A 22,921-nucleotide genomic window follows, 5' to 3' on the forward strand; every position below is an offset into this window, starting at 1 on the left:
GATCACACATGGAAATGTGGTTATCTTTCCTGCGGTCTCACAGATGGAAGGAAAATTTGGAACAGTTTTCTTGGAGAACTATATTAGTTGCCTCATCAATTAAGTCTAACAGTAGTCAGGAAATCAAAGATTTACTATTCTTGCCTAGCACTTCAGTCCTCTCTTCGGATTTCAGTGGCCCTGTGCATGGAGGTAATTGGGCTGATGGTAGCGTCATTGGACATCATCCAATTCGCCCGTTTCCACCTCAGACCTCGGCAGTTAATCATACTCAGGTAGTGGAACGGAGAGTATGCGGATTTGTCTCCACGGTTACAGCTGGAGCAGGAGATAAGGGATTCTCTACTTTGGTGGTTGTCTCAGGATCTTCTCTCCCAGGGAACCTGCTTTTGCAGTTCTTCCTGGGTGATTGTGACAACAGATGCCAGCCTTTTGGGCTGAGGAGCAATGGACTCGCGTGGAGTCTGTTCTACCCATAAACAATCTGGAATTGAGAGCAATCTTCAGTCCCCTTCTGGCCTGGCCTCAGTTAGCTTCAGCCTGGTTTATCAGGTTCCAGTCGGGCAATATAACCTCAATGGCTTACATAATCGTCAGGGAGGAACTCGGAGTTCCTTGACCATGACAGAGGTAGCCAAGATCATTCAGTGGGTGGAGACTCACAATTGCTGTCTGTCGGAGATCCACATTTCAGAAGTGGACATCTGGGAGGCGGACTTCTTAAGCAGGCAGACCTTTCACCCGGGGGAGTGGGAACTCCATCCGGAAGTGTTTTTCCAGCCTGATTCTCAAATGGGGTCAGTTAGAATTGGATCTCATGGCTTCTCGACAGAATGCCAAGCTTCCGAGGTACAGGTCGAGGTCAAGGAACCCTCAGGCTATACTGATAGACGCTCTGGTGGTATCTTGGAATTTCAGTCTCGCATTCCTATTTCCTCCATTTGCTTCTCTTCCTCGAGTTATGGCTCGAATTAGGCAGGAGAGGGCGTCGGTGACCCTCTTTACATTGGCGTGGGCTTGCAGGATTTAGTATACAGCCTTGGTGGACATGTCACCTCTTCCACCTTGGAGACTTCCGTTGAGGAGGGACCTTCTATTTCAAGGACCCTTCTTTCATCCAAGTCTAGTTTCTCTGAAGCTGACTACTTGAAGATGAACGCTTTATTTTATCCAAGCGTGGATTTTGGAATCGGTCATTGAGACCATGATTCAGGCTCGTAATCCTGTGACTAGGAAAATTTACCATAAGATATGGCGTAAATATTTATACTGGTGTGAATCCAAGGGCTACTCTTCGAGTAGAGTTCGGATTCCTAGAATTATGTCCTTTCTCCAAGAAGGTTTGGAGAAGGGATTATCGGCAAGTTACCCTAAAGGGTCAAATAGCTGCCTTGTCTATTGTGTTACATATATGTCTGGTGGATTTCCCAGACGTACAATCATTTGGTCAGGCCTTGGTCACGATCAGGCCTGTGTTCAAATCAGTTACTTCTCCTTGGAGTCTTAATTTAGTTCTTAAAGTTCTTCAAGGGGCTCCGTTGGAGCCACTGCATTCCTTAGATATTATGTTGTTATCTGGAATTACAGTATGAGTCTCCTTACCTTATTTTTTATTCGGGTAAGGTGGGTTTATGTACTAAATTAGGGTTTTTCCATAAACTAGTTTCAGACTGGAACATTAATCAGGAGATTGTTGTTCCTTCCTTGTGTCCTAATCCTTCTTTTCAGGAGGAACTGCTTCTATACAATCTGGACATGGTATGTGCACTAAGATTCTTTTTACAGACGACTAAGGTTTTTCGTCAGTCTTCTGTTTAACGTAAGGGACAGTAAGCTATGGCTACTTCTTTTACTTTGTGGCTGAAGAGTATCATTTGCTTTGCCTATGAAACTACTGGATAGCAGCCTCCCGAGGGAGTAACGGCTCTTTCTTCGAGGGTAGTTCTCTCTTCCTGGGCATTCAAAATTAAGCTTTTATGGAACAGATTTGAAAGTCTGCAACCTGGTCCTCTTGTCACACTTTTTCAAACTCGGGTGAGGCTTCTTTTGGGAGAAAGGTTTTTCAAGCAGTAGTGCCTTCCGTTTAGGTTTCCTGTCTTGTCCCTCCCTTATCATCTGTGTACTCTAGCTTGGGTATTGATTCCCAACAGTAATTAATGATGATCCGTGGACTCATCATGTCATTAGAAAGAAAACAAAATTTATGCTTACCTGATAAATGTATTTATTTCTTGATACGATGAGTCCACAACCCGCCCTGTTATTTAGACAGGTTGTTAGTATGTTATAAACTTCAGACACCTCTGCACCTTGTTTCTTCCTTTCTATCCTTTACTTCGGTCCAATGACTGGGGTGGGATGGAAAGGAGGAGATATTTAACAGCTTTGCTGTGGTGCTCTTTGCCGCCTCCTTCTGGGCAGGAGTGTTATTCCCAACAGTAATTAATGATGATCCGTGGACTCATCGTGTCAAGAAAGAAAGAAATTCATCAGGTAAGCATACATTTTGTTTTTATATATTTTCTAATACTTTACCTCTGAAAATCAAGATTGGAGTGCATCCTTCAAATTTCAGACACCTGACCCAACTGCAGTGCAGGAGGACAGTTAAATACTGTATGTACCGAAGTGGCCCAGCAAAGGAGATAAGAAAAACAATTGCAAGTGACTGAACATCTAAAAATGCAATGATAGGTTTAAATAGTATTAAAACATGTATGTTATACATGCCAGGAAGAGTAATCAGCCAGGAAGAGTAAATAAAATGAGGGATTAATCAGAGGGCTGACAATGCAGGAAACAGTTGTGGTTCTAGCTATAAAAAAAGACATACAGTCTTCTAAATCCTCCACATTATCTGAGGACAAGGATCAGTAAGAGTAGAGGGACTAAACCAGGGAACCTTTGCAGGTCAAACAAGAGATCCAGTTTATTCAACCCTCACTTATAACACCAGCACAAACTTCCAGCACAGCTAGTTAAAGGGGTTTGCTTCTTTGTCTGTTCTAGTCTCAATAGCAATGTCCCCTACTGCTTGACTAACCTAGACACCCTATTTTCTTAGTGACAAGCCCACTAGTAACAACACATTCATGAAGAAAATAAACCCCCACAGAATTGTGCCCCACCATGTTTTATTATTATTTGTCCAGGCTAGACACATGCCAAAAGCAGAAAAAACATAATTTATGCTTACCTGATAAATCTATTTCTCTTGTGGTGTATCCAGTCCACGGATCATTCATTACTTGTGGGATATTCTCCTTCCCAACAGGAAGTTGCAAGAGGATCACCCACAGCAGAGCTGCTATATAGCTCCTCCCCTAACTGCCATATCCAGTCATTCGACCGAAAACAAGCAGAGAAAGGAGAAACCATAGGGTGCAGTGGTGACTGTAGTTTAAAATTAAAAAAAAACCTGCCTTAAATTGACAGGGCGGGCCGTGGACTGGATACACCACAAGAGAAATAAATTTATCAGGTAAGCATAAATTATGTTTTCTCTTGTAAGGTGTATCCAGTCCACGGATCATCCATTACTTGTGGGATACCAATACCAAAGCTAAAGTACACGGATGAAGGGAGGGACAAGGCAGGTACTTAAACGGAAGGTACCACTGCCTGTAAAACCTTTCTCCCAAAAATAGCCTCCGAAGAATCAAAAGTATCAAATTTGTAGAATTTTGAAAAAGTATGAAGCGAAGACCAAGTTGCCGCCTTGCAAATCTGTTCAACAGAAGCCTCATTTTTAAAGGCCCATGAGCTGTAATCCTTTCTGGAGGCTGCTGGCCAGCGGATTATGCTTCTTAGCCAAAAAGAAAGAGAGGTTGCCGAAGCCTTTTGACCTCTCCTCTGTCCAGAGTAGACAACAAACAAAGCAGATGTTTGACGAAAATCTTTACTAGCTTGTAAGTAAAACTTTAAAGCACGAACCACGTCCAGATTGTGTAATAGACGTTCCTTCTTTGAAGAAGGATTAGGACACAAAGACGGAACCACAATCTCTTGATTGATATTCTTATTAGATACCACCTTAGGTAAAAACCTAGGTTTGGTACGCAGAACTACCTTATCTGCATGGAAGATCAGATAAGGAGAATCACATTGTAAGGCAGATAACTCGGAAACTCTACGAGCCGAGGAAATAGCTACCAAAAAAGAACTTTCCAAGATAAAAGTTTGATATCTATGGAATGAAGAGGTTCAAACGGAACCCCCTGAAGAACTTTAAGAACCAAATTTAAGCTCCAAGGTGGAGCAACAGGTTTAAACACAGACTTGATTCTAACTAAAGCCTGACAAAATGCCTGAACGTCTGTGACATCCGCCAGACGCTTGTGCAAAAGAATAGATAGTGCAGAAATCTGTCCCTTTAAGGAACTAGCTGACAATCCTTTCTCCAATCCTTCTTGGAGAAAAGATAATATCCTGGGAATCCTGACCTTACTCCATGAGTAGCCCTTGGATTCACACCAATAAAGATATTTACGCCATATCTTATGATAGATTTTGCTGGTGACAGGCTTTCGTGCCTGAATTAAGGTATCAATGACTGACTCGGAGAAACCACGCTTTGATAAAATCTAGCATTCAATCTCCAGGCAGTCAGCCTCAGAGAACTTAGATTTGGATAGTTTAAAGGACCTTGAAGTAGAAGGTCCTGTCTCAATGGCAGAGTCCATGGTGGAAAGGATGACATGTCCACCAGATCTGCATACCAAGTCCTACGTGGCCACGCAGGCGCTATCAAGATCACCGATGCTCTCTCCTGCTTGATTTTGGCAATCAGACGAGGGAGCAGAGGAAACGGTGGAAACGCATAAGCCAGGTTGAAGGACCAAGGCGCTGCTAGAGCATCTATCAGCGTTGCCTTGGGGTCCCTGGACCTGGATCCGTAACAAGGAAGCTTGGCGTTCTGGCGAGATGCCATGAGATCCAGTTCTGGTTTGCCCCAACGATGAACCAATTGTGCAAACACCTCCGGATGGAGTTCCCACTCCCCCGGATGAAAAGTCTGACGACTTAGAAAATCCGCCTCCCAGTTCTCTACACCTGGGATATGGATAGCTGATAGGTGGCAAGAGTGAATCTCTGCCCAGCGAATTATCTTTGAGACTTCTAACATCGCTAGGGAACTCCTTGTTCCCCCTTGATGGTTAATGTAAGCCACAGTCGTGATGTTGTCCGACTGAAATCTGATGAACCTCATTGTCGCTAGCTGAGGTCAAGCCTGAAGAGCATTGAATATCGCTCTTAGTTCCAGAATGTTTATTGGAAGGAGTGTCTCCTCCTGAGTCCACAATCCCTGAGCCTTCAGGGATTTCCAGACTGCACCCCAACCTAGAAGGCTGGCATCTTTCGTTACAATTGTCCAATCTGGCCTGCGAAAGGTCATACCTTTGGACAGATGGACCTGAGATAGTCACCAGAGAAGAGAATCCCTGGTCTCTTGATCCAGATTTAGTAGAGGGGACAAATATGTGTAATCCCCATTCCACTGACTGAGCATGCAGAGTTGCAGCGGTCTGAGATGTAGGCGTGCAAACGGCACTATGTCCATTGCCGCTACCATTAAGCCGATTACTTCCATGCACTGAGCCACCGAAGGGCGAGGAATGGAATAAAGAACACGGCAGGAATTTAGAAGTTTTGATAACCTGGACTCCGTCAGGTAAATTTTCATTTCTACAGAATCTATCAGAGTCCCTAGGAAGGAAACTCTTCTGAGGGGGGATAGAGAACTCTTTTCACCTTCCACCCATGCGACCTCAGAAATGCCAACACTATGTCCGTATGAGACTTGGCAATTTGGAAGTTTGACGCTTGAATCAGGATGTCGTCTAAATAAGGGGCCACTGCTATGCCCCGCGGCCTTAGGACCGCCAGAAGTGACCCCAGAACCTTCGTAAAGATTCTTGGGGTTGTAGCTAACCCAAAGGGAAGAGCCACAAACTGGTAATGCCTGTCTAGGAAGGCAAACCTGAGAAACCGATGATGATCTTTGTGTATCAGAATGTGAAGATAAGCATCCTTTAAATCCACTGTAGTCATGTATTGACCCTCCTGGATCATAGGTAGGATGGTACGAATAGTCTCCATCTTGAATGATGGAACTCTGAGGAATTTGTTTAAGATCTTTAGATCGAAAATTGGTCTGAAGGTTCCCTCTTTTTTGGGAACCACAAACAGATATGAGTAAAATCCCTGTCCCTGTTCCTCCCTTGGAACTGGATGGATCACTCCCATAACTAGGAGGTTTTGTACACAGTGTAAGAATGCCTCTCTCTTTATCTGGTTTGCAGATAATTGTGAAAGGTGAAATCTCCCTTTTGGGGGGGAAGCCTTGAAGTCCAGAAGATATCCCTGGGATATAATTTCCAATGCCCAGGGATCCTGGACATCTCTTGCCCACGCCTGGGCGAAGAGCGAAAGTCTGCCCCCTACTAGATCCGTTACCGGATTGGGGGCCGTTCCTTCATGCTGTCTTAGAGGCAGCAACAGGCTTTTTGGCCTGCTTACCTTTGTTCCAGGCCTGGTTAGGTCTCCAGACCGTCTTGGACTGAGCAAAAGTTCCCTCTTGTTTTGCATTAGAGGAAGTTGATGCCGCACTTGCCTTGAAGTTTCGAAAGGCACGAAAATTAGACTGCTTGGCCCTTGATTTGGACCTATCCTGAAGAAGGGCATGACCTTTTCCTCAAGTGATATCAGCAATAATCTCCTTCAAACCAGGCCCAAATAGGATCTGCCCTTTGAAGGGAATGTTAAGCAGCTTAGACTTGAAGTAACGTCAGCTGACCATGATTTAAGCCATAGCGCTCTGCGCGCCTGGATAGCAAAACCAGAATTCTTAGCCGTTAGTTTAGTCAAATGAACAATGGCATCAGAAACAAAAGAATTGGCTAGCTTAAGTGCTCTAAGATTGTCAAGTATGTCATCCAATACCAGAACGCCGCAGCAGCAGTGACAGGAGCAATGCATGCAAGGGGCTGTAGGCTAAAACCTTGTTGAATAAATATATTCTTAAGGTAACCCTCTAACTTTTTATCCATTGGATCTAAGAAAGCACAACTGTCCTCGACAGGGATAGTAGTACGCTTTGCTAGAGTAGAAACTGCTCCCTCCACCTTAGGAACTGTCTGTTATAAGTCCCGTGTGGTGGCGTCTATTGGAAACATTTTTCTAAAAATAGGAGGGGGAGAGAACGGCACACCTGGTCTATCCCATTCCTTAGTAATAATTTCTGTAAACCTTTTAGGTATTGGAAAAACATCAGTGCACACCGGCACTGCATAGTATTAATCCAGTCTACACAATTAATCTGGCACTGCAATTGTATCACAGTCATTCAGAGCAGCTAAAACCTCCCTGAGTAACACGCGGAAGTGTTCAAGCTTAAATTTAAATGTAGAAATATCAGAATCAGGTTGCATCATCTTCCCTGAGTCAGAAACATCACCTACAGAAAGAAGCTCTCCTTCTTCAGCTTCTGCATATTGTGAGGCAGTATCAGACAGAGCTATCTCGCTTTCCTCTAAATTCAGGTAGTCTGGCTATTACCGCTGACAGTGTATTATCCATGACTGCCGCCATGTCTTGTAAAGTAAACGCTATGGGCGCCCTGGATGTACTTGGCGCCATTTGAGCGTGAGTCCCTTGAGCGGGAGTCAAAGGATCTGACACGTGGGGAGAGTTAGTCGGCATAACTTCCCCCTCGTCAGATTCCTCTGGTGATAAATTTTTTAAAGACAGAATATGATCTTTATTGCTTAAAGTGAAATCAGTACATTTGGTACACATTCTAAGAGGGGGTTCCACCATGGCTTTTAAACATAATGAACAAGGAGTTTCCTCTATGTCAGACATGTTTGTACAGACTAGCAATGAGACTAGCAAGCTTGGAAAACACTTTAAATCAAGTTAACAAGCAAATATAAGAAACGGTACTGTGCCTTTAAGAGAAACAAATTTTGTCAGAATTGAAAAACAGTGAAAAAAGGCAGTAAATCAAACAAAATTTTTACAGTGTGTATAATAAGCTACCAGAGCATTGCACCCACTTGCAAATGGATGATTAACCCCTTAGTTAAAAAAACGGATCAAAAAAACGATATAGACAGCCTTGCTGTGGGCCTACCTTCCCCAACAAACGATTTTGGAAAGCCTAAGAGCCCATTAGAGATGTCCTATAGCATTCAGGGGACTCCTGGAGGAAGCTGGATGTCTCAGTCGGTAAAAGTTACTGCGCAAAAAAACGCTAAATTAGGCCCCTCCCACTCATAGTAACACAGTGGTAAGCCTCAGGAAACTGTTTCTAGGCAAATTTAAGCCAGCCATGTGGAAAAATCTAGGCCCCAATAAAGTTTTATCACCAAAGTATATATAAAAACGTTTAAACATGCCAGCAAACGTTTTATATTGTAAATATAAAAGAGTATTACCTCAGAAAGTAAGCATGATACCAGTCGCTATTAAATCACTGTATTCAGGCTTACCTTACAGAAATTTGATATCAGCAGCATTTTCTAGCATTCACATCTTCTACAAAAAATCTTAACTGCACATACCTCATAGCAGGATAACCTGCACGCCATTCCCCCGCTGAAGTTACCTCTCTCTTCAGTCATGTGTGAGAATAGCAATGGATCTTAGTTACAACCTGCTAAGATCATAGAAATCACAGGCAGATTCTTCTATTTTTCTGCCTGGGATAAAATAGTACAACTCCGGTACCATTTAAAAATAACAAACTTTTGATTGAAGCAAGATAACAGCTACATTTCACCACTTTCCTCTTACTACCTCCATGCTTGTTGAGAGTTGCAAGAGAATGACTGGATATGGCAGTTAGGGGAGGAGCTATATAGCAGCTCTGCTGTGGGTGATCCTCTTGCAACTTCCAGTTGGGAAGGAGAATATCCCACAAGTAATGGATGATCCGTGGACTGAATACACCTTACAAGAGAAAAAACACAATTTATGCTTACCTGATAAATTTATTTCTCTTGTGGTGTATCCAGTCCACGGATCATCCATTACTTGTGGGATATTCTCATTCCCAACAGGAAGTTGCAAGAGGACACCCAACAGCAGAGCTGTAATATAGCTCCTCCCCTAACTGTCATAGCCAGTCATTCGACCGAAAACAAGCCGAGAAAGGAGGAACCATAGGGTGTAGTGGTTACTGTAGTTTAAATTTAAAAATTACCTGCCTAAAAAATGACAGGGCGGGCCGTGGACTGGATACACCACAAGAGAAATAAATTTATCAGGTAAGCATAAATTGTGTTTTCTCTTGTAAGGTGTATCCAGTCCACGGATCATCCATTACTTGTGGGATACCAATACCAAAGCTAAAGTACACGGATGAAGGGAGGGACAAGGCAGGAACTTAAATGGAAGAAACCACTGCCTGTAAAACCTTTCTCCCCAAAATAGCCTCCAAAGAAGCAAAAGTATCAAATTTGTAAAATTTTTAAAAAGTATGAAGCGAAGAACAAGTCGCCGCCTTGCAAATCTGTTCAACAGAAGCCTCATTTTTAAAGGCCCAAGTGGAAGCCACAGCTCTAGTGGAATGAGCTGTAATCCTTTCAGGAGGCTGCTGTCCAGCAATCTCATAGGCTAAGCGGATTAAGCTTCTTAGCCAAAAAGAAAAAGAGGTTGCCAAAGCCTTTTGACCTCTCCTCTGTCCAGAGTAGACAACAAACAAAGCAGATGTTTGACGAAAATCTTTAGTAGCTTGTAAGTAAAACTTTAAAGCACGGACCACGTCCAGATTGTGTAACACAAGGATGGAACCACAATCTCTTGATTGATATTCTCGTTAGATACCACCTTAGGTAAGAACCCAGGTTTGGTACGCAGGACTACCTTATCCGTATGAAAAATCAGATAAGGAGAATCACATTGTAAGGCAGATAGCTCAGAGACTCTACAAGCCGAGGAAATAGCTACCAAAAAAAAAAAAGAACTTTCCAAGATAAAAGTTTGATATCTATGGAATGAAGAGGTTCAAACGGAACTCCTTGAAGAACCTTAAGAACCAAGTTTAAGCTCTATGGTGGAGCAACAGGTTTAAACACAGGCTTGATTCTAATTAAAGCCTGACAAAATGCCTGAACGTCTGGAACATCTGCCAGACGCTAGTGCAAAAGAATAGACAGAGCAAAAATCTGTCCCTTTAAGAAACTAGCTGACAATCCTTTTTCCAAACCTTCTTGGAGAAAAGATAAAATCCTAGGAATCCTGACCTTACTCCATGAGTAACCCTTGGATTCACACCAATAAAGATATCTACGCCATACCTTACGGTAAATTTTCATGGTGACAGGCTTTCGTGCCTGTATTAAGGTATCAATAACTGACTCGGAGAAGCCACGCTTTGATAAAATCAAGCGTTCAATCTCCAGGCAGTCAGCCTCAGAGAAATTAGATTTGGATGGTTGAAAGGACCCTGAAGTAGAAGGTCCTGTCTCAGAGGCAGAGACCATGGTGGAAAGGATGACATGTCCACTAGATCTGCATACCAGGTCCTGCGTGGCCACGCAGGTGCTATCAGAATCACCAATGCTCTCTCCTGCTTGATCTTGGCAATCAGTCGAGGGAGCAGAGGAAACGGTGGAAACACATACGTCAGGTTGAAAGACCAGGGTGCTGCTAGAGTATCTATCAGTGTCGCCTTGGGATCCCCGTACCTGGATCCGTAACACGGAAGCTTGGCGTTCTGGCGAGACGCCATGAGATCCAGTTCTGGTTTGCCCCAACGGAGAATCAGTTGTGCAAATCGCTCCGGATGGAGTTCCCACTCTCCCGGATGAAAAGTCTGACGACTTAGAAAATCCGCCTCCCAGTGCTCTACATCTGGGATATGGATAGCTGATAGGTGGCAAGAGTGAATCTCTGCCCAGTGAATTGTTTTTGAAACTTCTAACATCTCTAGGGAACTTCTTGTTCCCCCTCGATGGTTGATGTAAGCTACAGTCATGATGTTGACCGACTGAAATCTGATGTACCTCAGAGTTGCTAACTGAGGCCAAACTTGAAGAGCCTTGAATATCGCTCTTAGTTCCATAATATTTATTGGAAGGAGAGACTCCTCCTGAGTCCACGATCCCTGAGCCTTCCAGACTGCACCCCAACCTAGAAGGCTGGCATTTGTTGTTACAATAGTCCAATCTGGCCTGCGAAGGTCATACCTTTGGACAGATGGACCCGAGATAGCCACCAGGGAAGAGGATCCCTGGTCTCTTGGTCCAGATTCAGTTGAGGGGCCAAATCTGTGTAATCCCCGCTCCACTGACTGAGCCTGCATAGTTTCAGCGGTCTGAGATGTAAGCGTGCAAACGGCACTATGTCCATTGCCGCTACCATTAAGCCGATTACTTCCATACACTGAGCCACCAAAGGGCGCGGAATGGAATGAAGAACCCGACAGGAATTTAGAAGCTTTGATAACCTGGACTCCGTCAAGGTAAATTTTCATTTCAACAGAATCTATCAGAGTCCCTAGAAAGGAAACTCTTGTGAGTGGGGATAGAGAACACTTTTCCTCGTTCACTTTCCACCCATGCGATCTCAGAAATACCAGTACTACGTCCGTATGAGACTTGGCAATTTGGAAGTTTGACGCCTGTATCAGGATGTCGTCTAAATAAGGGGCTACTGCTATGCCCCGCGGCCTTAGGACCGCCAAAAGCGACCCTAGAACCTTTGTAAAGATTCTTGGGGCTGTAGCTAATCCAAAGGGAAGAGCTACAACTGGTAATGCCTGTCTTGAAAGGCAAACCTGAGAAACCGATGATGATCTTTGTGTATCAGAATGTGAAGATAAGCATCTTTTAGATCCACTGTAGTCATGTATTGACCCTCCTGGATCAGTGGTAGGATGGTACAAAGTTTCCATCTTGAACGACGGAACTTTGAGGAATTTGTTTAAGATCTTTAGATCCAAAATCAGTCTGAAGGTTCCCTCTTTTTTGGGAACCACAAACAGATTTGAGTAAAAACCCTGTTCCTGTTCCTCCTTTGGAACTGGATGGATCACTCCCTTAACTAGGAGGTCTCGTACACAGTGTAAGAATGCCTCTCTCTTTATCTGCAGATAATTGTGAAAGGTGAAATCTCCCTTTTGGGGGGGAAGCTTTGAAGTCCAGAAGATATCCCTGGGATATAATTTCCAACGCCCAGGGATCCTGAACATCTCTTGCCCACGCCTGGGCGAAGAGTGAAAGTCTGCCCCCTACTAGATCCGTTACCGGATAGGGGGTCGTTCCTTCATGCTGTCTTAGAGGCAGCAGCAGGCGTTTTGACCTGCTTACCTTTTTCCCAGGTCTGGTTTGGTCTCCAGACCGTCTTGGATTGAGCAAAAGTTCCCTCTTGTTTATTATTAGAGGAAGTTGATGACGCACCTGCCTTGAAGTTTCGAAAGGCACAAAAATTAGACTGTTTGGCCCTAGATTTGGACCTGTCCTGAGGAAGGGCATGACCTTTTCCTCCCGTGATATCAGCAATAATCTCCTTCAAACCAGGCCCGAATAGGGTCTGCCACTTGAAGGGAATGTTAAGTAGCTTAGATTTTAAAGTCACGTCAGCTGACCATGATTTAAGCCATAGCGCTCTGCGCGCCTGTATAGCAAAACCAGAATTCTTAGCCGTTAGTTTATTCAAATGAACAATGGCTTCAGAAATAAAATAATTGGCTAGCTTAAGTGCTCTAAGTTTGCCAAGTATGTCATCCAATGGAGTCGCTACCTGTAAAGCCTCTTCCAGAGACTCAAACCAGTACGCCGCAGCAGCAGTGACAGGGGCAATGCATGCGATGGGCTGTAGGATAAAACCTTGTTGAATAAATATTTTCTTAAGGTAACCGTCTAATTTTTTATCCATTGGATCTAAAAAAGCACAACTGTCCTCGACAGGGATAGTAGTACGCTTTGCTAGAGTAGAAACTGCTCCCTCCACCTTAGGGACTGTCTGCCATAAGTCCCGTGTGGTGGCGTCTATTGGAAAACATTTTTCTAAAAATAGGAGGGGAAGAGAACGGCACACCTGGTCTATCCCATTCCTTATTAATAATTTCTGTAAACCTTTTAGGTATTGGAAAAACATCAGTACACACCGGCACTGCAAAGCATTTATACAGTCTACACAATTTCTCTGGCACTGCAATGGTATCACAGTCATTCAGAGCAGCTAAAACCTCCCTAAGCAACACGCGGAGGTGTTCAAGCTTAAATTTAAATGTAGAAATATTAGAATCAGGTATCTTTCCTGAGTCATTAACATCACCCACTGTCTGAAGCTCTCCTTCCTCAGCTTCTGCATATTGTGAGGCAGTATCAGACATGGTTCTTAAAGCGTCAGTATGCTCTGCATTTTGTCTCACCCCAGAGCTATCTCGCTAACCTCTAAGTTCAGGTAGTCTGGCTAATACCGCTGACAGTGTATTATCCATGACTGCCGCCATGTCTTGTAAAGTAAATGCTATGGGCGCCCTAGATGTACTTGGCGCCATTTGAGCGTGAGTCCCTTGGGCGGAAGTCAAAGGGTCTGACACGTGGGGAGAGTTAGTCGGCATAACTTTCCCCTCGTCAGATTCCTCTGGTGATAATTTAAAAAAAAAAAAGAATATGATCTTTATTACATAAAATGAAATCAGTACATTTGGTACACATTCTAAGAGGGGGTTCCACCATGGCTTTTAAACATAATGAACAAGGAGTTTCTTCTATGTCAGACATATTTATACAGACTAGCAATGAGACTAGCAAGCTTGGAAAACACTTTAAATCAAGTTAACAAGCAAATATAAAAAACGGTACTGTGCCTTTAAGAGAAACAAATTTTGTCAGAATTTGAAAAACAGTGAAAAAAATGTAGTAAATCAAACGAAATTTTTACAGTGTATGTAATAGGCTAGCAGAGCATTGCATCCACTTGCAAATGGATGATTAACCCCTTAGTTCAAAAAACGGATCAAAAAAACGAAATAGACGTTTTTTAACAGTCACAAAGAACTGCCACAGCAAGCCTTTGAGCCCTTTAGAGATGTCCTATAGCATACAGTGGACTCCTGAGGGAAGCTGGATGTCACAGTTTGAAATTTTAACTGCACCAACTGTAACTTTTATACTATAACAGTGGAAAGCCTCATTAAACTGTTTCTAGTCAAAATTTAAGCCAGCCATGTCGAAAAAACTAGGCCCCAATAATGTTTTATCACCAAAGCATATATAAAAACGATTAAACATGCCAGCAAACGTTTTATATTGCAATATCATAAGGGTATTACCCCTGGGAGTAAGCATGATACCAGTCGTTATTAAATCACTGTATTCAGGCTTAACTTACATTAATCCGGTATCAGCAGCATTTTCAAGTGTTTTCCATCTCTAGAAAAAATTATAACTGCACATACCTGATAGCAGAATAAACTGCACGCCATTCTCTCGCTAAAGTTACCTCATCTGTGTAATTCCCTCAGACATATGTGAGAACGGCAATGGATCTTAGTTACAACCTGCTAAGATCATAGAAACCTCAGGCAGATTCTTCTTCTATTTACTGCCTGAGATAAAATAGCACAACTCTGGTACTATTTAAAAATAACAAACTTTTGATTGAAGAAAATAAACTAGCTATATTTAACCACTCTCTCCTACAACGACCTAGCTTGTTGAGAGTTGCAAGAGAATGACTGGCTATGACAGTTAGGGGAGGAGCTATATTACAGCTCTGCTGTTGGGTGTCCTCTTGCAACTTCCTGTTGGGAATGAGAATATCCCACAAGTAATGGATGATCCGTGGACTGGATACACCTTACAAGAGAAATAACTATGGTTTACTATCGTATATGGTACACTATTGTATGGTATACTCTATATATATATATATATATATATATATATATATATATAATTGATTTCTATTATCTAATTTTCTTTGTTCTGTTTGTATCCTTTGTTGAAGATATTACATTAGTAGGCTTAGGAGCAGCAATTCACTGATGGGAGCTAACTGCTGATTAGTGGCTACACATATATGCCTCATTATTGACTCAACAAATGTGTTCAGCTAGGTCTCAACTGCTCCTGAGCCTACTCTTCAACAAAGGATAGCTAGATTTCAAAGCAAATTTGATAACAGAAGTAAAGTGGAAAGTTTTTTAAAATTGCATGCTTCATCTGAATCATGAAAGTTTAATTTTTACTTTAACCATCAGAATCAAGATTTTAGCCACTATGGTATACTTTTTTCTGCTTAAAGGGACATTATACTCATATGCTAAATCACTTGAAAGTGATGCAGAATAACTGTGAAAAGCGGACAAGAAAATATCACCTGAGCATCTCTATGTAAAAAAGGAAGATATTTTACCTCAAAATGTATTCAGCTCATCAGAGTAAGTGCTGTGTAAACAGTTATACTTCAGCTGCTGTCCAGCTGCAAGTTCAAAAGAAAAAAGTAAAACAAAAGCCAATCAACATTAGCAGTGCTGAGATAATGTTATAACCTTTGCTGTGATCTCATGAGATTTCACTGAAACCTCATGAGATTTCATAGAATTTATTTAAACTGAATAGGAAAATAACATGACTGTGCCTGCACATGACAGATGCATACTCCCTAGCTTGTCCTGGGACTAGTATCCTGACTGGCTGCTTTACAGTGGAGTGTGAATACTTAGGAAATTGTGAGGTAAAATATCTTCCTTTTTTACATAGAGATGTTCAGGTGATATTTTCTAGTCAGCTTTTTACAGCTATGCTGGATCATTTTCATGTGCTTCAACATTTGGGTTTCATGTTACTTTAACGTACAAAACATTTGTTTCCAATAAAAAGGATTTTAACTCCACACATCTTCCATAGCCCTTTAGATGCTTAGGTTAAACACACTAAACATTTGTAATGGGACAACAATTGTTCTTTATATTATGATAGAGGTAGAATAAGTGACCAGAATCACACACCAACACATATGTAATACATTTATTAAGAGATAATTAGATACAAAAATAGAGGATCTATGCACCTCCATTCATTACTGTAGTCCTCCAAACCTCAAAGGTGCTAGCTACCCTGAGTCTGCAAAGTGGTGTCTTTTTTGCATGTCTTGTGTTAAAGGGCCACTGTAAGTAAATATTTTCTATGCCTGTTACTAACTAACTACCCCAAATACGCTTTTTATCAATAGCATTTCATTAACATATCTCTACCGTATATCAGAAATCTTGTCTGCAAATTTAATTGTTTTCCAAACCCACTCCGTGGGTATCCTTTGCTCTGTACCAATCCGTTTACAATACCTAGGTTTCAAAATGGCGCTTTAAACACAACGAAATTGGTTTAAGTATTTTGAACGTGCAGTGCTGAAAATAGTGGGCAGGATAACGTGACATCATCAGCGAATAAAAGATATAACTTTTAGAACGTTATGAAACTTCGTTTTGGAGAAAATATAGGTCAGTAGGTTTTAATTAATGTTTATTAAAGGGACAGTAAACCTTAAAAATAATGTTATATAATTCTGCACATAGTGCAGAATTATATAACATTATTTAGGTGCTATAGCCATAAACGCATTTTTTACCGTTTCATTTGCTAAAAATACGGCGCTTTTACAGACCCGCTCTCTGCTCTCTGCTGAGCAGGTCTGTTATTTTTAGTCAGCGCATCGGGCCAGCTGTATAGTCACAGCCCGGCCCGATCGTGCCATAAGACTAAGTGCAGCTCGCTCTTGTCACAAGAGCGAGCTGCACTTAGTCTTATGGCGTGGTCGGGCCGGGCTGTGACTATACAGCTGGCCCGATGAGTTGTTAAATACAAACATTATCAGACAGTTGTTATAAGCGGAGATGGTTTAGTTCAGTTGCTGTCTGTGCATTTACAGCCATCTAGTGACCAGAACAGGTAAAGTATGCCCAGTGGTTTTCCTCTCAATGTTCAGTTTAGATCTGCCAGTACTGCCATGGTCATCCTAACCACATATGATGTATAATAGAGCAGAGCCATTAATCACAATTTTATTTATATCGCAATCAGTATGACAAACCCTAATAATATACTCACTTGCCCAGAATCATTGACAATATCAGCAGTAGGAGAGATGGCGCAAGGTTTTATTTGTGCAATGATAAATGTGGACAGGGGATGCCACCTTACTAGCCCCTGAATGCTAGAGGACAGGTTCGCTGGCTGGGAACCTTGTACATTTACACAATGATAAATGGAGCCCTAAGTAACAGGCTCGGCTGTTGTGAACTGAGTTAGTGTCACTGAAGAACAAGTTTAAAATCATAGTACATGGTAGTGAAACTCTAGGAAGCATAAGCCTTTGTTGTGCTCCTGCATAAATGTAAAATCTACCTTTGAATGCACTTATCAATAGTGTATACAATTTCTATGTCTAAAATTTCCTGAAAATGTGTATATTTAAAAGAAGCTATCGTTTCTTCTTCCATTGATTAATCAGCTGTACAAGACACTCAGGGTAGATATCCCTTAGTTGTCATAAAGACATAGCTATATGCAGCTGATTATATGCAGGTGAGCAGCTATGGAAGATTAATGATCTTTGATCAAATACTGAGCGGACATTTTTGAAGATTAATGATGCTGTTAAATTCACTCAGTCTCAATATGTTTTTCACTAAATAATTCATTTAGAGTGTGATGGAATACAGCTTATAATTTATAGAGCATTTCACCCTCAAAAGATCATAAAGATTGCAATAATTCAAAATACTAGTAAAACCTTAATGGTTATTTGTCCTTATCTCAGCACTGTATGCTGGAATCTTTACAAAAAATATTTTTATTTACTCTTTACTTTGAAAAATATTTGAACCATTTTAAATAAAGAAACATTTTCTTACATTGTTTTAAATAGATTTTAAAAGAAAGTAAGTAAATACAATTAGCATTGTTCAAACAATCATAGCTTTCGGCCAGATTACGAGTTTTGCATTAGAGGCTATGCGGTGCTAACGAGCAGTTTTGTCTCACCGCTCAGCTGCAGCACTGGTATTACAAGTTTTTACGAATCCGGCGTTAAAGGGCAAGAAGTGAGCGTTGAGCAAAATTCTGCTCCTTACTGCACTCCAATACCAGTGCTGCTTAAATGCTGGTCGTACGTGCTTGTGCACGATTTCCCCATAGGAATCAACGGGGAGAGCCGGCTGAGAAAAAGTCTAACACCTGCAAAAAAGCAGCGTAAAAATCAGTAACACAGACCCATTGATTCCTATGGGGAAACACATTTTATGTTTACACCTAACACACTAACATGAACCCCGAGTCTAGACACCCCTAATCTTACACTTCTTAACCCCTAATCTGCTGCCCCTGACATCGCCGACACCTGCATTATATTTATTAACTCCTAATCTGCTGCTCCGGACACCGTCGCCCCCTACATTATACTTATGAACCCCTAATCTGCTGCCCCCAACATCGCCGACACCTACATTATATTTATTAACCCCTAATCTGCCGCCCCCAATGTCGCCGCAACCTACCTACACTTATTAATCCCTAATCTGCCACCCTCAACGTCGCCGCCACTATAATAAACATATTAACCCCTAAACCGCAGCACTTCCGCCTCGCAAACATAAGTTAAATATTATTAACTCCTAATCTGCCGTCCCTAACATCCCCGCCACCTACCTACATTTATTAACCCCTAATCTGCCACCCCTAACATCACCGCCACTATACTAAATGTATTAACCCCTAAACCTAAGTCTAACCCTAACACCCCCTAAATTAAATATAATTTAAATAATTCTAAATAAAAATTAATATTATTACCTAAATAATTCCTATTTAAAACTTAATACTTACCTATAAAATAAACCCTAAGATAGCTACAATATAACTAATAGTTACATTGTATCTAGCTTAGGGTTTATTTTTATTTTACAGGCAAGTTTGTATTTATTTTAACTAGGTAGAATAGTTATTAACTACTTAATAACTACCTAGCTTAAATAAGGACAAAAGTACCTGTAAAATAAAACCTAACCTAAGTTACAATAACACCTAACACTAGATTATAATTAACTAAATTAACAACAATTAAATAAATTAAATTAGCTAAAGTACAAAAAAACACTAAATTACAGAAAATAATAAACAAATTACAAGATATTTAAACTAATTACACCTAATCTAATAGCCCTATCAAAATAAAAAAGCCCCCTCAAAATAAAAAAAAACCCTAGCCTAAACTAAACTTTCAATAGCCCTTAAAAGGGCCTTTTGCAGGGCATTGCCCCAAAGTAATCAGCTCTTTTACCTGTAAAAAAAAATACAAACAACCCCCCCCCAACAGTAAAACCCACCATCCACACAACCAACCCCCCAAATAAAATACTATCTAAAAAACTCTAAGCTCCCCATTGCCCTGAAAAGGGCATTTGGATGGGCATTGCCCTTAAAAGGGCAGTTAGCACTTTTGCGGCCCAAAGCCCTAATCTAAAAAATAAAACCCACCCAATACACCTTTAAAAAACCTAACACTAACCCCCTGAAGATCGACTTACTGTTCTGAAGATCCGAAATCCATCCTCAAGGAAGCGGCAGAAGTCTTCATCCAACCGGGCCGAAGTCCTCAACGAAGCCGGGAGAAGTCTTCATCCAAGCCAGCGAAGTGGTCCTCCAGACGGGCAGAAGTCTTCATCCAGACGGCATCTTCTATCTTCATCCATCTGACATGGAGCGGGTCAATCTTCAAGACATCCGACGTGGAGCATCCTCTTCAAACGATGTCTTCGTACTGAATGACGGTTCCTTTAAGTGACGTCATCCAAGATGGCGTCCCTTAAATTACGATTGGCTGATAGAATTCTATCAGCCAATCGGAATTAAGGTAGAAAAAATCATATTGGCTGATGCAATCAGGCAATAGGATTAAAGTTCAATCCTATTGGCTGTTCCAATCAGCCAATAGAATGCAAGCTCAATCCTATTGGCTGATTGGATCAGCCAACAGGATTGAACTTCAATCCTATTGGCAATGGGGAGCTTAGGTTTTTTTAGATAGTATTTTATTTGGCGGGTTGGTTGTGTGGGTGGTGGGTTTTACTGCTGGGGGGGGTTGTTTGTATTTTTTTTTTTTACAGGTAAAAGAACTGATTACTTTGGGGCAATGCCCCGCAAAAGGCAATTTTAAGGGCTATTGATAGTTTAGGCTAGGGTTTTTTTTATTTTGGGGGGCTTTTTTTATTTTGATAGGGCTATTAGATTGGGTGTAATTAGTTTAAATATCTTGTAATTTGTTTATTATTTTCTGTAATTTAATGTTTGTTTGTTTTTTGTACTTTAGCTAATTTAATTTATTTAATTGTTGTTAATTTAGTTAATTTATTTAATTATAGTGTAGTGTTAGGTTTTATTGTAACTTAGGTTAGGTTTTATTTTACAGGTACTTTTGTGTTTATTTTAGCTAGGTAGTTATTAAATAGTTAATAACTATTTTATAACTATTCTACCTAGTTAAAATAAATACAAACTTGCCTGTAAAATAAAAATAAACCCTAAGCTAGCTACAATGTAACTATTAGTTATATTGTAGCTAGCTTAGGTTTTTTTTTAGGTAAGTATTTAGTTTTAAATAGGAATTATTTAGGTAATAATATTAATTTTTATTTAGATTTATTGTAATTATATTTAAGTTGGGGGGTGTTAGGGTTAGACTTAGGTTTAGGGGTTAATACATTTAGTATAGTGGCGGCGACGTTGGGGCGGCAGATTAGGAGTTAATAAATGTAGGTAGGTGGGGGCGATGTTAGGGACGGCAGATTAGGGGTTAATAATATTTAACTAGTGTTTGCGAGGTGGGAATGTGGCGGTTTAGGGGTTAATATGTTTATTATAGTTGCGGTGATGTCCGGAGCGGCAGATTAGGGGTTAAAAATGTATTTTAGTGTTTGCGATGCGGGAGGGCCTCAGTTTAGGGGTTAATAGGTAGTTTATGGGTGTTTATGGGTGTTAGGGAAAAAGCAGCGTTAGGACCTGTTAACGCTGCTTTTTCAGCCTATTGCACAACTCGTAATCTGTGTATACAAAGAAAGCGGGTCTCAAGCGAAATTTGAAATCCAATGCACCTTTATTGTGAGCAAAATAGAAAGTAAAATAATAGGACATAAAAACTACATGTAGACTAAGTGGTCAGACGCGTTTCGGCTCACGCCTTCATCTGTGACCTGTACATTATACTCTGCTAAGCATGTATATACCCTAAAGGTATTGCTGATTGGTTGATTGGTGTACAGAACAATCAGTTAATTACGGTTGAGAGAACACCCTCTTAAAATTTAACCCCTGGAAAAATGCATGTAACAGAAAATGCATGTTGTAAACAAACAGATTATCAATGTTAAAAGCTTATGTGCAACAGAGACTAATAATAATGAAACACAATACAATAATACACACTACAATGATAGTAATGGCTGCTGAAAACAACTCGTAATCTAGCCGTTTATTTTTTACACAGATATTAATATTATACTTAGGATTTTAGGGATAAGAATAAGGACAATTGTTTGGGTGTTTTCCCACTCATAGGTAGTGTACATTTATTAACTTCAAACAAATATAATACACATAAACATATGACACTTAGAAGGACTTTTATGCATTTATATATATGAGCTGTATTTTAGTTTTAGTATTTTATTATAGTTGTTACCCTGTTTAAATTGGGGCAGTTGTGTATTTTCTACTAATGCTCATTGCCTGATAGGTACTTTCATAGACAATTTGACTTATCTTGGAGTCATGAACATGAAGGCATCTAGAGATACTTGGCTAGATTACAAGAGGAGCGCAAAAATATTAGCATCAATTATTCTAGGCACACAGGTTTTTTTTAAGGAACTGGGCAGGTATTGGAGAACTAAACCCAGTTATTCTGTGGATTTAGGCAGCCTCAGTTGCTCCTGGCTCTTCATGTAATCCCAGACAGATTCCATTATGTTGAGGGAATAATGTGGGGTCATACCGTCACTTCTAGGACTCCATGTTCTTCTTTATGCTGAAGATAGTTCTTAATGACTTTGGCTGTATGTTGAGGTAGTTGTCATGGTGCAGAATACATGTGAGGCCAATCAGATGCCTCCTTGATGGTATTGCATGATAGATAAATATCTGCCTGTAATTCTCAGTGTAACAAACAGCAAACCACTTTCCTGTTTGAGCACGCTTCTTCTCAGTGTCAGGTGGAGTGCAGTTTATAATGTAACAAACTCGAATCAATGGCTGAGAGGTTCAGCTCACCACAAGCCCTTACTGATGCACTGAACGTTAACACAGTATTTCAACAGAGGCCGGGGTAAGAGAGCAATGAGACTAAATTTAGTAGCTGTACTCTCTCTAGCACTTTAATCAGCTCCTACAAAAACAAACAACAATTTAGTACTAGAAAGTAACCGTACGTTTATATGCAGATGCATGCAAATTGCATAAATTACTTAGTGCATATCTGATAGCAGAGAAATCCAGGGTAAAGGTAAACTAATTCAGACAGTCCAGGTAAAGGTCTCACAGGGAAAAGCAGTAAAAATCATTAAACAGGGTCCACAAACAAGCTAAAGTCATATCCCAAGTCAGTCCAAACAAAAGGTTAATACAGAAGTGTAGTCAAGGAAAGCAGAAATCAAACCAGGATATCCAAGTAGAAATTAGTAGAAATTGCCAGTGAAGACAAACTCAATTCACAAGCAATTATAGAATATTCAAAGGGCAAGAAGTGAGCGTTGAGCAAAATTCTGCTCCTTACCACACTACAATACCAGTGCTGCTTAAATCAGCGGTGAGCTGGTCGTACGTGCTTGTGCACGATTTCCCCATAGGAACCGTCATTCAGGACGAAGACATCGTTTGAAGAGGATGCTCCATGTCGGATGTCTTGAAGATTG

This window comes from Bombina bombina, chromosome 1 (genome assembly GCF_027579735.1).
Source record: "Bombina bombina isolate aBomBom1 chromosome 1, aBomBom1.pri, whole genome shotgun sequence".
In the NCBI taxonomy this organism is placed as follows: Eukaryota; Metazoa; Chordata; class Amphibia; order Anura; family Bombinatoridae; genus Bombina; species Bombina bombina.